The 15,284-nt window shown below is 36.2% G+C and overlaps 1 long non-coding RNA gene across 1 annotated transcript; it reads left to right on the top strand.

Annotated features, from left to right (window-relative positions):
* Positions 1-11,306: 11,306 nt before the first annotated feature.
* On the top strand, positions 11,307-13,710 carry LOC136674752 (uncharacterized). The gene is made up of 3 exons (XR_010796093.1): positions 11,307-11,610; positions 12,005-12,148; positions 13,350-13,710. It is a non-coding gene; the product is annotated as an uncharacterized lncRNA (long non-coding RNA).
* Positions 13,711-15,284: the final 1,574 nt, after the last annotated feature.

Genomic DNA, 15,284 nt, shown 5'->3' with positions numbered 1-15,284 from the left:
AAGCAAAAAAGGTGTTACACTTATTCTCTAATGAAATCACTTTTTTCCCAAATATATATATAATGCACCATGTGGTTTTGGTTTTTCCTCAGTGTGTTACACCCTGTGCTTTCTGCGCTTTCAATAACATTGCCAGTCGTTTTGTCAAACAGGCTTATTTTAAGACATATAAGAAATGTGTGTTGGTGCTTGAGGGACTTTTGGAGATGAGATCAACTATTTGCAGACTGTGGGAAGAGCTTTAAAAATTGGCTTCAGTTTTGACCAATGCATAGTATTGTTACACAGATATGTGTTATATATCTCTCTACTTCATATAATACTTAGCATGCTAGATGGGGCTGGGCTGTGGTCTGACTCTGGCTCAATTAGAAATACCATTAACTGATCAGTCTTTTTCTATTCAGTCAGCTCAGGAGGTGTGTGTGGTGTGTGTTGTCTGTTTGTGCAGTCATGCAATTCTGAGGGTGTGAGAGCGCATGCTTCCCCTGAGCATGGGGCCAGCTGCCAGCACACAGCTGCCAGCCCCCCGAGACCCAGCATCAGCCACAGTGCCGCTCATGGGGGGCCAACTAGCGGACAGCTTCAGTGTGACGAAGCGAGGGCCTTTTGTGACAGCGCATCCCTCTGTGAATTCCTCACACAGACACACAGTCAAAGTCTGATAGTTGCTCTATGACAAGCTCCCACCACAAGAGACAAGGTGTGTGTGTGTGTGTGTGAGTGAGTGTTTGATTGCTTTGTATATTTTCTGGACAGAAATGCCCTGATTTTGCAGGAATACCCGTAAAAGTCCAACAGAATAGTTCTGGTAAAGAGACATGTTACAATTACTTTTTGCGTACTGAGTTTTTTAAGCAGGTCAATGCCTAATATTAATAGTTTCATAGGGTTCGGCCTAATAACAGCAATTAATGTATATAGCACAGAATATAAAAAAATCTTAATATGAGGACAGTATTTCAAAGTTTTGACTGGTGTGTCCAATTTATATTCTTTGTCTGTTTAGTCGGTAACTTGCTAAATGAGCTCATACCTGTGAAATTAATAGAGCCAAAGGGAGGGGGCGCTATAGGGACCATTAACTGGTGAAGTCAAGCTTTGAAAACAGGTGGGGGGAAAAAAACCCAGTAGCCCACTGCAGTTGCGGCTTTATCGGGTAAAATGATGTTGAAGCATGTTTTCTGAAGCGTGCCTGAAAACCAGTGTTTATTTAGTTTTAATCTTGTTCTTTTTACTAATGTGGGGGCTAATTTTTGTTTAATTAAAATTTAGTCCACTTAATAAATGCATAATTTTAGGCCCCGTCCACACAGAATACATTTATTTTTAAAAACAGATTTTTGTATGCATTTTGGTCTCCTGTCCACACGAAAACAGCATTTTAGGTCACTGAATATGGAGGTTTTCATAAACGCTCTCCAAGTGGAGCTTTTTATGTTGTCACCATTCTTGTGTAGACTACAGTCAACTGAGGTTTTCAAAAATGCTGATATCAGCCAGCGTGTCTGTCTCTGGCCGAAACGGAATTAGCTTCTCACTGTGTATTAGTTAAGTGCATAAGTAATTAAACTACAATATTCATGCAGCTACCACTAGTTTTTGGATTCCCATATATGAATATATATAAAAAGATGCTGTTTTAAAAATATATACCTTATTTAAATAGAAATTCAGTCATTTCAAGACTTCTGTGATGCACTACATAGGGAGGATGTAAATATGGGCTTAAACCACTGTGTCTCATGTTGTGGTGTTTTGATGGCTCTCTTTAAAATGTGCTATGGCCCCCTATCGGATTGGCATGATAATGCAGCCGTTTTCATATTTGTCCTGAGGGGACATTTTTAAGAAATGAGAGCTGGAAAAAAATGAAAGTTTTACTACTTTAGAGTTATTATTTATTTCTGAGCTTCAAAAAGAATAGCTTAAAATTGTGTTTTATTGTAAATCAACTTTAGCATCAAAAATTATTGATGTAATATAGCCACTTTTTTCTTCTTAAAATATATTTATCATGTATTTTGGGGTTCCACCATTTTGTAGTAGTGTCTGCAAACATAGTGGGCAATTATCAGTGCACTCAAACAATCCCAAGTTTGCTATTAATCCCAAGTGTGCTATTAATAGTGAAGAGGTAGCCATTGTGGACACTGGGGCTGATGCTTTAAGAATAAAAGACAACAAAAAACAGATGTTTTTATTTCCTGGAGATTATTCTGTTTTCAAATCTTACAAAATGTTACAAAATAACTGCTCATTTAACATTTTTTCACATTATATTTTAGTTTATATTCTCTATGAAAAGTGCCAACCATTTTGTCATAGTTCACATCTTCAGTTGTATATTTTTATTTTGGTCTTTGATAGTGGCCTTCAGCTCATCTTCACTGTTGGTCCTGTTGTCTAATTTTAGTTAACAAAAGGTCTCATTTCTATCTTTCTCTTAGTCCAGCATGAGTCACTCACTCAGACAAAATTTTTACCGTCAGCAGTATATAAAAAGTAGATACTGCCCATCTGTAGTAATTAGTTATAAATCAGTGATGGGTTAATTAAGTCCCCTAATGTCTTAAAAGCAGACGTATGCCTAGATTTAACCTTATGTCTAAGTGCATCTTGATTTATAAATATGCAATTTATCTCCACCACTTTTGACCTCTAGCTTAGTCATTGTTTATATATAACTCATGACTATTGTCTTATAAAAAAAAAAAAAACACAACAAGAGAATATTAGATTTTTTTTAATGGAAACTTAAATTGAATCACTGGAGAAGGTCTTTAAAATTATGAACATATGTGTAATTTTAAGGCAAAAATACTACCTAGTGTTGCTTTAAATGTTATGAACATGCTTTTTTTGAAATGTATAAAAAAAGGAACATGGGATGTACAGGTGCATCTCAATAGTTAGTTGACTATTAACTCAAAAGATAATTTATTTCAGTAATTCAAATAAAAATGTGAAACTCATATATTATATAGATTCATTACAAACAGAATGATCTATTTCAAGCCTTTATTTCTTTTAATGTTGATGATTATGGCTTACAGCCAGTGAAAACCCAAACATCATTATCTCAGAAAATTAAAATATTATATAAGACCAATTTAAAAAAAAATGATTTTAATACAGAAATGCTGGCCTTGTAAAAATTATGTACAGTATATGCACTCAACACTTGTTTGGGGCTCCTTTTCCATGAATTACTGCATCAATGCGCCGTGGCATGGAGGCAATCAGCCTGTGGCACTGCTGAGATGCTATGAAAGCCCAGGTTGCTTTGATGGCGGCCTTCAGCTCATCTGCATTGTTGGGTCTGGTGTCTCTCATCTTCCTCTTGACAATACCCCATAGATTCTCTTAGGTCAGATGGGTTTGCTGGCCAAAGAAGCACTGTGATACTATTTCCAGTCCTGCTGGAAAATAAAATCTGCATCTCCATAAAGCTTGTCAGCAGAGGGAAGCATGATGTGTTCTAAATGTTCCTGGTAGATGTGTGCACTGACTTTGGACTTGATATAACACAGTGGACCAACACCAGCAGATGACATGACTCCCCAAACCATCACTGATTATGGAAACTTCACACTAGACTCAAGCAGCTTGGATTGTGTGCCTCTCCACTCTTCCTCCAGACTCATTTGGACCCTGATTTCCAAATGAAATGCAAAATTTTTAATCTAAAAACAAGACTTTGGACACAGTCCAGTCTTTTTTCCTTGCCCCAGGTAAGATGCTTCTGTCATCTCTGGGTCATGAGTGGCTTGACACAAGGAATGCGACAGTTGTAGGTCATGTCCTGGATAAGTCTGTGTGTGGTGGCTCTTGAAGCACTGACTCCAGCAGCAGTCCACTGCTTGTGAATCTCCCCCAAATTTTTGAATAGCCTTTTCTTGAAAATACTTTCAAGGCTGTGGTTATCCCTGTTGCTTGTGCACCTTTTTCCTTCCACTCAACTTTCCAATAATATGCTTGGATACAGCAGGATGTTGTCAATGACTGCCTTCTGGACATCTTTTTTTTTTTTTTTTTTTTTATTATTATTCTAATTTTCTGAGATAATGACTTTGGGTTTTCATTGGCTATAAGCCATAATCACTGAAATGAAAAGAAATAAACGCGTGAAATAGATCACTCTGTTTGTAATGAATCTATATATGAGTTTCGCTTCCTGAATTGAATTACTGTAATAAACAAACTTTTTGATGATTTTCTAATTTATTTAGGTTCACCTGTATCAATAACTACATCCTCACATCCTATGCATGTGCATGTATCCTCGTAGTAAATGGTGGACTGTACAGTACTGAGAAGAATTTTGAGCGCTTCAGGATATTGAATGTGGACTATAAAAGAACCCTGCTGTGTGTGTGTGTGTGTGTTCACCTGCATGTGTGTCCATGTGTGAACCCCACTGTGGGGTGTGCAAGAGTGTGTGGGGTTATTAGCTGATGTTTTATGCTGCATTATTAAAGAGAACATGCCAGTGGCTAATTAAGCACAGCTCCCCCTCCCTCTCATCTCTACTCCAGCTCTTCTCTGCTAAACTGATTGCTCGTACAGAGCTTCGTGTTGTTTCTGTTTCTCTGACACTGACCCTGCCATAATACTCCAGATGCCACACTAAGACGTGACTAGAAATGCTAAGCAGCATTTTTTTTTTTTGCCTATTGGTTAATGCACTCGAGTGAAACATCAGTGTTGTTCAACAGAATGCATTTTTAATGTGACTTTACTTTTAATGTTTTTCCACAGAGACATTGATGCCTTTATTAGAACTTTTTTTCTCGTATTTTACTTTTCTTTCTTTTATATTTTCCTGTTTTTTTGACTATCAGAATCAGTTTATTTCACCAAGTATGCAGGACAAATCAAAGACTTAATGTTGGTGAGTCTACACGTGTATAACACGTAACACACTAAATAGACCAGATGGGCACATTCTAAAATGTAATGAACTAAGAGGGGGTTAAAAAAAAGAAGATTGGATGTGTGATATTAGTGACATTAGTGCATATGAAGACAAAATGTCATATATATGTAAGTCTTTGTGCACATACTACAAAATGTCCTATAAAACTTTTTATATATAGGATATTGCAGAATTATATTAATAAATGCTAATTTTAAATAGTGTACAGTTGTGCAACTAAGCATTATTTCAGGATTGATATAAAACTGGAAGAAAAGTGTAGTTTTATAGTTGTTCGGTTTTGAGAATCTATTAATATCTATATATTTATATAATCTCAAATGTGGACAGTGTAGTTTAATCCAATGTCTGTAAAATCTCAAATATAAATAGAAATAACCTTTTAATTAAATGACTTTGATTTACAGGTAGGCAATGTTAACAATAGACCTGATGCTTGCTTTTGGATTTTTAATGTAAATTAACACTGGGGTAAAGTTCCAAAGTGAGAGAAAGTATTAGATATTCTAACTGGTCATTTTGATTTAAATTTAAAAATCAATAGATCACTTCAATCATAAAGAGTAGAACTAAAAGTATTGTAGGATTCGCCTTTGTCCCCACACAGGCTAAAAATGGTGGGGTGCAGAGTTTGAAAAATATCCTGGCATGCCCCCATAGCCACCCCAGAAAGGAAAAGACTTTAATGTTCTGTTGTTGTTGTTTTCATTTAATTAGTTTTAGTATTGTGTTGATTTTCTTTAATTAAACTAGTATTTTGAAGTGTCTCCACTGACCCTATACAGGGTCTGTGACCCTGCTCCGGTTTTCTGTGTGGTGTTATACTCTGGTTGAGGTCTCCTTGGGCTTAGTTAAACTCTGTTGGGTAAAATAGCTGTTTAATATGATGACTTGAAAGATTTGCCCACTTTAAGTCCAAAAAGTTGCAATTGTATGACACAGCTTTCAAAAGTTTTTCTTGTGGACATGGAAAGTTAACTACTGACAATCCAACCCTTGGAAAAAAGTGTTGTATTGTATATGATTTTCAATAATTTTAGCAATCCAAACATTAAGATATTAGAATTTTATAGTAATTTAACAGTTTTTTTTTAACTATGGCTTTCTTGTGATAGAATTAATTCTAAGTTGGACTCTAGATACTTACAGTTTTTTCAAGGAGCACCAAATGTCAGCTGTCGGCACTGGTAGCATAAAGAATATAAAAATCTGTTTGCATATTCAATAATTTTTTTTAGCCTATGGCATATCTTGAGTGTCTATTATACAACTATAACTAGATGTTTCTATTTCTATCTGCCACCCTCATGTCCTACCGCCCCCCTCCTCCATCTACTTGAGTGGAAGGGAGGGAAGCATGTCATTGAGCCCAGTGAAAGGCATGACAATTTTATTCATGTGAGGTCACCCCAGTGTTGGACAGAGGACAACAGGTTTTTCTTTTCAGTTTTGGTCTTGCACAGTACAGAATTATTCTGAAAATATTTGACTGCATCTTTATTTCAGACAAATTAAAAAAATATTCTTATGATTCAGATCACATTTGGTGGTCCTGTATAGGTGCTGTATAGGTGCCAATATCAGACCTGAAACTAATAGTGACTATTCATGTTATACCATGGCCAACATTTGTTCTAAAGCAAAGAGCAATGCTTAAAGGAGGACTATGTAATATATTTACTGAACTAAATCATCAGACATGAAGTACATGTTGGTAAGTTGAAGCACTGGCATCTCTGACAGTAATTCCTCTTTCAAAAGAGTCAGTTTGATTTGTGCTTTGGCCTGTGATCCCTCTCACTGCTCAATCCAAGTACTGTTTCCTCAGATGAAGTAAAAGATGTGTAAATATTGGCTATATATTTGAAATACTGAGACAATGAACCAAGCAGGACTACAAAATAGAAAAATGTTATTAATATTGAAATAAATTTTTATTATATGTAATAATTGAAAAAAAACAAAAACAAGCACAGACGTGTGTATGGAACAAAGGAATAAAGGTGTGTAAATTCTGTGATTTATGTGTTTTTAAACAAAGAAGAGGAGGAATAAGTTGTGTCTTTCAAATTTTCAAGCCTTCAATAGTCACCTATTTAAGGAGGAGCAGACAATTCAAAGAAGAAACATGCAAATAAAGCCAGCATGCATCATAAACAAACCCATTTAATGTGGAACTGAATATTTTAATACGAAATCAGCAAATAAAAAGCAAATGTCTACCTCTTAAAATTACATTTAAGGTGGAAAGGAAAAGTCGATAATGAAGATAACATCATCCTCGTCTAGTGACACATTGTACAACAGCCATTTTAAATACTTGCTGTCAGTATTACAGGTTGTTCCTTTAAGGTAGTTTGTCCCCTTGACAGTAGTAACAGTCATTAAGCCTCTAACATCGCTGTACACTAAATATTGGAAATTGGCAGGATTTGATGGCAGTCAGCCACAAGAACATCAATGAGCTGAGGCCACTTCAGCTCATGCCAAATGTATCTGGGAATGCAGAGCATAGTTCCTGGAGGCTTAAGATACTTCTAGCTCACACTAGGTATTGAGCATAGAGAATTTAAATTTATGTGGCTGTTCCAGAGCTTTGCATTTTTTATTTTATTTTATTTATTTAATATTTTCATGCTATTACACCTGTGAAGTTGATCAGATGTATTGTTAACCTTTCAATATTTTGTAGCCTAGTGGGCCATACATATTCATCATTAGCAAATAATCATTTAGTATTCAGTAATGTGATAAATGTAATACTTACATATGTAGTAATTACAAAAACACAACTGATGCTACCAAGCACTCCTGTGTCAAACGTGATGTCAGATAAAATCCTGAGAGCGCATGGTTTTTAGTTAAGAATGAAAAGTGAGGAAAGCACCTTAAGGAAAATGTGTATGAAGATGGAAGAAGTTGAGATCCAGCGTGAAGAGCTACCATTTTAGATCCCATCCTGAGGATTAGGCCTCTATCAGAGCAAATTGTGCTTTAGGGCTTTTCAATGCATATCAAATACTCAAGTCATTTGATAAAAACAGAAAGGGATGAAGGGTGGTCCAGAGAAGACGATGAGATGAAGAATTACTCTTTCTTGGAATCTGCATGACCAAACTGGGACAGAATATAGCCCAAAGCTTTCCATAATTATCCCTGGTAAAAGCCTCCACTGCACTTTACCAGAGTGTGGCAGGGGGCAGCAGAGCACAGGTTTGGGGAAGAGCTGGAGAAAGACAGGTCTGTCCTGAGCAGCTTCTGCACTCGAGCTGCTCAGATTAGTGGCAGTCAGTGGCAGTGCTCAGATTATTTAATAGAACAGTGCTGCTCAGTTTAACATCAATATGACGTTAAATATATTAATATATGACATGAATATATATGAGCTCCTTCCAAATATATAGACTATGCTTGAATTTGAAAGATCATACATAGAATTTGTTCTCATCCCACTCTTCTGTGTGTGTGTGTGTTTATGGCTATGTATGAATATGACCATTTGTAACAAGACCATATTAATTAAAATCGAACTGAATTTAAAAATCGTGACCCTGAACTGGATAAGCAGTAACAGATAATGAATAAATGAATGAATGAATGAAAATATGGCTACATTGTACAACTCTTACATTGTAGTAAAACGTGTCCAATTTCCTCTCTTTTTAAATTCATGCCGCAAATAAATTTTATTTTGCTTTCAGTCTTAATATTGTTGTGTAGATCTCTTAATTTAAAGTTATTCATTCATTCATTATCTCTAACCACTTATCCAGTTCAGGGTCATGGTGGGTCCGGAGCCTACACGGAATCACTGGGCTCAAGGCATGAACACACTCTGGAGGGGGCACCAGTCCTTCACAGGGTGACACGCATGCACACACACACACACACACAAAAATTCACTCACACATACAGACACTTTTTGAGTCGCCAATCCACCTACAAAGTGTGTTTTTGGACCGTGGGAGGGAACTGGAGCACCCAGAGGAAACCCACGTGGACACAGGGAGAACACACCAAACTCCTCACAGACAGTCACCCGGAGCAGGACTTAGTCCTTGTTATAAGGTCATATTTGCACGCATTTTACAAGCATGTGCTTTATTATTCATTATAATATTTATTATCAACCTTATCAGCTCAGTGTGTAATATTAATATAAATGCAAATGCAAAGTACTTTTTTAGGATAATCCCCTGGAATTAATAGTTGTGATAGTCCTGAAGATGTGTTATTCATTTTATAGAAAAATTACATTGATTTGTCCAATATTATCAGGTCCATCCAAATATTTATGTCCCATATTTTAACATTTAAATAACCAAGCCAAAAGGTACATCCTGCAAACTTTTAATTTAGTATTTTTTGTGTCATGGGTATTATTTTTACTTTAAAATAAAGCCTTCAAAATCACTGTAATGCTTCACTGACTTGTAATAGAGTAGAGCCACTGTTTTTTACTCTGGGTTCAGCACTGCTATATGTAAACCCAAGAATATATCAAAATGTTTGTTAAATAATCAAAAGTGCTCCTTTTGTTCATTAGGTCCAGCCATCTTTGTTTGTAAGCACTGGAATTCCTGCTAGTAATACAGCAAAGGGAGAAACATTCCAGAGACGGGGTAGAAAACCCTGGTCAATGTTTCAGTAAGGTGATCTGAGGGACATGTATTACATGCCATGATAAAACTCATATTAAGGTAATTTAGTAAACCTCTGAGTTACCCCTCCTAGCCCCTCCTTTCATATTTTTCTCATCTGTTTGAAATATGCCCAGTCTCATCTGCTTTTACTTTGGTTTTCTCTCCTTCACTCTCTCGTCTACGTTTGATAATGCAGAACGTAGGGCCATGCTGACCCCTGTCTGACCACATGTGACTCCCCACCCTCACGTATGACCCTTGCACTCTATTCTGACAGCTTGATTAATTGCGCACTTCTATGATTCATGTGCAAGAAATATTTTTCAATAATGGACAACAGGTGGTCTTCAAGGACATGGCTGTGGGGGAGAATGTGTGAACATTAAGCAAGTAACAAAGTTACAAATACACTGATACAGAGCAGTGGCAGTGTCAAACATGGTTTGGGATCACACCTTGTGAAAGAACACTCAACCACCACCACCCCACCCCTCACATATGTTATATACATATATGCCATATATGTTTTGTGTGTGATAGATTCAACATAGCTTTGCTGTCCAAATAAAAACATGTATCTCCAAAAAAGTAACTTTACAGGAGAAGGGAAAAACCTTCTTAACTTTCAATGGAAGTCAATGTAAAAAGGTTTTGGAGCATTTTATTGGTCTATTCATCCAAGGAATATTCACACTAAAGGACAGCTGCTGTGTTCAAGTGGAGACACGTTTTCTTTTGATAGCAATGATATCTAATATATTCTATGTCCAAACAAAGACATCTATCTCAATGTTTGTCTATTTTTAGTTTACTACATAATTTACTCAGAATAAAATCTTTTAGTTTTCACTTCCTTTGAAATCTCAGAAGGTTTTTTTCCCTTCCCCAATAAAAGTAATATTTATGGAGATATTTCATTGGACAGCAAAGATATTTAAAAAAGGGTTACAACCCTTTTAACTATAAATAAATGTGACAAAATAAAACAAGCATTTGTTGTTATAGCTTTATCTGTCTGTATTTGAAGAAGAAGAAAAAAGATTAAAACAAATTAATATATTGAATTTGTTAAACTCTACTGTGGTGGCCATATATTAGAAGAAGTGCAACAAATGTTGCAAAAAAAAAACCCACTAGTCACTTGTTCTTCTAATACTTTGTTTTGGTTTTCATCTGATCTGGGAATATGTTGCCAATATTCATCAGGCTTTTTTTCCCATGTTCTTTGGCGATCCAACATCGAGCAGCTTTTCTGCCTTTTATTAACTTTTTTTTCATCCATAGAAGTTCTCAAAAGAGGTGTATTTCATGCACTTTATGCTAATACAGCCTCTTCTGATATTTCTTGTGGACCACAGCAACTCTGATTCTGCCTATACTTACCAACTTAATAACGATTGTGTTTCCTTTATCATCTTTGTGAAGTTCTTTTTTTTTAGTTTGTCAACAAAGACAATTGTCAGGGGAGACATTGTGCATCAAACTGTAAATAACCTCTGGTGTTAACAGCTTGAATGGCAAAGCTATGTAAAATGCTGTCTTAACCAGCGTTTTATGTTTTAGTGAACGGCCTAACAGGAAGGATTACAGGTGTTGGCCATTTTGTGTCGATTTGTGCTACATGCCCGATTTGGACTGCGCATGCGCAGACATCCATGCATGTAGCTTCTATAAGCAGAGAAAGTTTTGCAAAGCAAAGAGGAAATTTATCTTCAAGAGTGAGTAACCTTAAACACATTTAAACACGAGTTAGCCTTTCCTCACCGTCTTTTACTGTTTTAAACAACTGGAGCGTGGAGTGTGTTTACAACTGACGATATCCGTGTTGAAGTAGGCTTCTGTTTGAACAAAACATGACGAATAACGATGCACACCTGACGCTCATCCTAAAAGGGTCGTGTCTCTTTAAATTTATCCTCGATAAAGAAATAAAACTATCGGAGCTATCAGCAGTGTACGCAAGCTTGGTGTTCTGGGCATGCGCATTACAAATCGGGCAGCAGCGCAATTCTGGGCTTGCGACTCCCTGTAAGTTGCTTGTTTTTTTTTTTTTAGTTCAGGTCTTAGTGAGAGACTGTATCTTTCAAGTTCTAATCTATAGTTTATTTAGTATCAGTTTAGTCTTGTTTTTTATTCATTGTATATGTAAATAAACACCATAAGCATTAAAAATTCAAGCCTGGTCTGTCCAATTCTTATAATTTTTCATAACAGAACATGCCCTGATTTTCAAAAATAAAATGTTGCGATTTAAATATGTTGAGATTTTTAATTAGTGAGTTCCACCTTAAGTAATATGATTTGGTGCAGGTTGAATGGTAATATAATATGGTTAGTTGAACTTATCTGTAAGTTTTTATTCCTTGTTTGAGTTACCATAGAAACTCATGACTTTCATTATGTGTTTATTTTCATGCAATAGCGATCTCGCATCAGTTCCTCCTTAAGTAACTGTAACAGCAAAAATAATTTGGTGTTACCACCTATGGAGCAACAATACAGCGCTGTCAATACAGTTCAGGGGTTGAATCTGAGCCAGCAGGGTGGAAAGGAGAGTTAGTGAATGGTGAGGAAAAATTCTCTGAATTCTATTAAAAAAATTATTAGATTAAAATTGTTAGCATAGCTTTTAAAGCTCATAAATGTTTCTTGTAAAGTACTTGTGTTGCTTGATGTAGGCTATTTGAGTTATGTGGCTGTAAGCATGACTTCGTGTTTAAAGCTGCTTCACAATGTCACAATATTGTATATTTTTAAAAACATGTTAAAAGAAAATTATTTTCAACTTGTGATTACATTCTAATCACTACCATCTATTTTTATATTTGTCAGCACTTGGGAAATTTTAAACCATTAATCTCACCTCAGTACTTCCCACACATGATGCTGGTGTCAAGCACTGTTATCACTTCGCAGAATCTTACAGGAAAGCAGTGATCTTAAAACCCTTTATTTATACTTTATATATACTTTCTTATAATGATGGACTATTCTGTTTTAATGCGAATTATTCAAAAGCAGATGTTTCTAAATGTGTGTGAATTTCCAAAAAATAAAATGCCTAAACAAAATTTCAGTGCTCGTGAATATTATAATGATTTGGGCAGTTTTCATAATTTGGCCTCTATGTACCACCTTAATGGATCTGAAAGAGATAAATCAAGATGCTACTGAGGTGTACACTTTCAGCTATAATTCAAGGGTTTTAACCAGAAATGCTGCATTAAATGACCCTAAATGTTTTTTCATCTTGCTATTTCTTTCAGCAATCACTCTGTCAATAAACACCAATGACCCAGTTCCGTTGGCAACCATACATACCATTTGTATAACACTCCACCATGTTTCACAGATGGTGTGACATGCTTCAAATCATTCACCCATCCTTATCTTCTCAACACTGTTCCCTTCTCATAATTCTGGTGCAAAAAACTGTGCAGATTTTACAAAATGTTGTCTAGAAAAGTCTAATTTAGTTTTTTCTTTTAGTGTGTGTTTGGGTAGCAGTAGTTTGGATCCTGAGGTCAATTATTTGTGTTTACATTTGCTAAATTGTCTGTTGATTTGAGATTTTACAATAATATGCCGACCTCGTCAAACTGTTCTAGACTACCAAAGCATGACTCTTTAATAATCAACTTGATTTCTGTGGTCTTCTGTACCATTTGATGTTGCTGATCTCACCAGTGCATTCTTTCCTTTTAAAAAGAAACTAAATAATTGATTTGGCCTCTCCTAAAATGTCTGATTTCTCTCTTTTTTTTAAGCTTAAGGATGGACTCCTTCACTTTCATTGACACCTCTATGGACTTCATATTGAGAGTTTCCATGAATGGTTACCAAAGACATATTCAACACTTGGAATCTACTCCAAAAGTTTTATTTCCTTTTTGTCATGAAATATTGAAGGAACAAGCCACAACTGGCAATTAAATTACTTATCAGTCAAATGTCCAGTTATTTTGGAGTTTGTGAAAATGGAGGGACTATAGAGGCTGTAATAAATACAATTTGAAGAAATATTTTTGTTAAAACAATTGTTAAAGCCAAAAGTATGCAAATCATACACTCACTGATTTATTTGCTTAATATCCACTGTGACAGTGTACAGAGGTTGAATTATGTAAACAGTGGCATTTATAAAAGACTGAGACTCTTGTTAATTGTTGCATCTTAACAATCCTTACTTCCAGGTTTCAAATTGATGTAAGTGTTTTAAGTGTTTGCCACAGTGAACCCAGTGATCTGAGGTGTAGGGTTGAAGCAAACGTAATTGCCCTCACTCTTTTTGGGCTGGATAGGATGGCCCTCCCCCTCTTGCACCATCCATCAGTTAACTAACACAACAGAATTGTGCTTAAAGTCTGTCAAGCTGTCCATTTCTGTAGTGCTTGTGGTAAATTCAAACAGAAACAGTGGCCGCCTTAGTGTGTTTCTAAAAAGAATGTGCTAGACTTCATCCTGCCATCTTGGTTCTAAGAAAGGTGCTGGATTTCAAAAGACTAAATTTTGGAGAAAATAGCTCTATAAAATTTCTATAGTTGTTGAAAATATTTCTTTACAGTTTTTCAGTTTAATATTGTGGCAGTGAATTCATTGGTTTAACTGAATTGTTTCTCGTGTATTTAGGGTCAAAACATAAGCATCAGATGTAAGGCATTAAAATTCAATCACAAAGTAAAGAGATAAAGCAAGGTTTGGCAATAGAGAGAGTTAATGAGCCCCTGAGTAGCTGCAGGTGCGAGTCATTGTCGAATGAAAATGAGCCAGAGCAGGAAAAGCACATTCCCCAAGATGAACTGTTCACTTGAGAGAGAGTAACGGTGACAAAAACTTGGTTATGCTGCCACACAGCCCAACACTGTGGGGTGTTATATTACTCTATCAGATGCTTGACAGTAATGCATGGTGACTTAAAGCATATGTGTAGCTGCTCCAGAAATTCCCATTTCATTACAGACTTTCTTGCGGAGATTATACATTCTTTCCACAGTTGAATGTATGTGTCCATAATAGGTGACCCTTAAGAAGTAGGAGTGTATAAGAACTTTAAACATGCAGTGCATTACTGATTGTGTGAAATGTTATTACTCCATAAAATTTTTATATATGACCATATTCCCTTGGCCACAGAATATAATAGATACATTTTTGCCTCCTTCATGTGTATGCTGTTGGATGGCCTTTCATTAGCATAGCCTTAGGCAAAGTTGCCTCTTGGCAACTATCTGCTCATCCAAGTGGGCCACTTGTGCTTGCTTGTAGCTGTCCCTTAGACACTATCATGCTGAGTTCAATTCTGACGTTCTGGATATGTGTATGACAGTGTAAAGCAGGGGAGGGGAGAGCAAGGGGAAAATGGGGCCAGGGTGAACTAGTGAACTGGTCAGAGAAAACCTTAATGGAGTGTTTACTGACTACAACTTTTTTCAGGTGCACAATTATTTAGCAGGGCTTCACTTTTTATATCCCTTGTAATGCAGCACACATGTATTTTAAATGAAGTCATCCAGGACAAATCACATACAGAGAGAGAGAGAGAGAGGGAGAGGGTGGAGGGGAAGGAATGGCAAGGAATGTAATTTGGAGGATGTGATATTTCAGGTTTTCCCTCCTCGGGGCACTACAAAGTAGGACGTTTGGAGGATGATTACCTGTACAGATCTGTCGTCATGCCCAGGAAGAGCGCACACACTGATAAT

Source organism: Hoplias malabaricus, chromosome 18, assembly GCF_029633855.1.
Source record: "Hoplias malabaricus isolate fHopMal1 chromosome 18, fHopMal1.hap1, whole genome shotgun sequence".
NCBI classification, from domain to species: domain Eukaryota; kingdom Metazoa; phylum Chordata; class Actinopteri; order Characiformes; family Erythrinidae; genus Hoplias; species Hoplias malabaricus.
The sequence above is the reverse complement of the archived record's forward strand: the minus strand, read 5'-3'. Positions and strand labels throughout refer to the sequence as shown.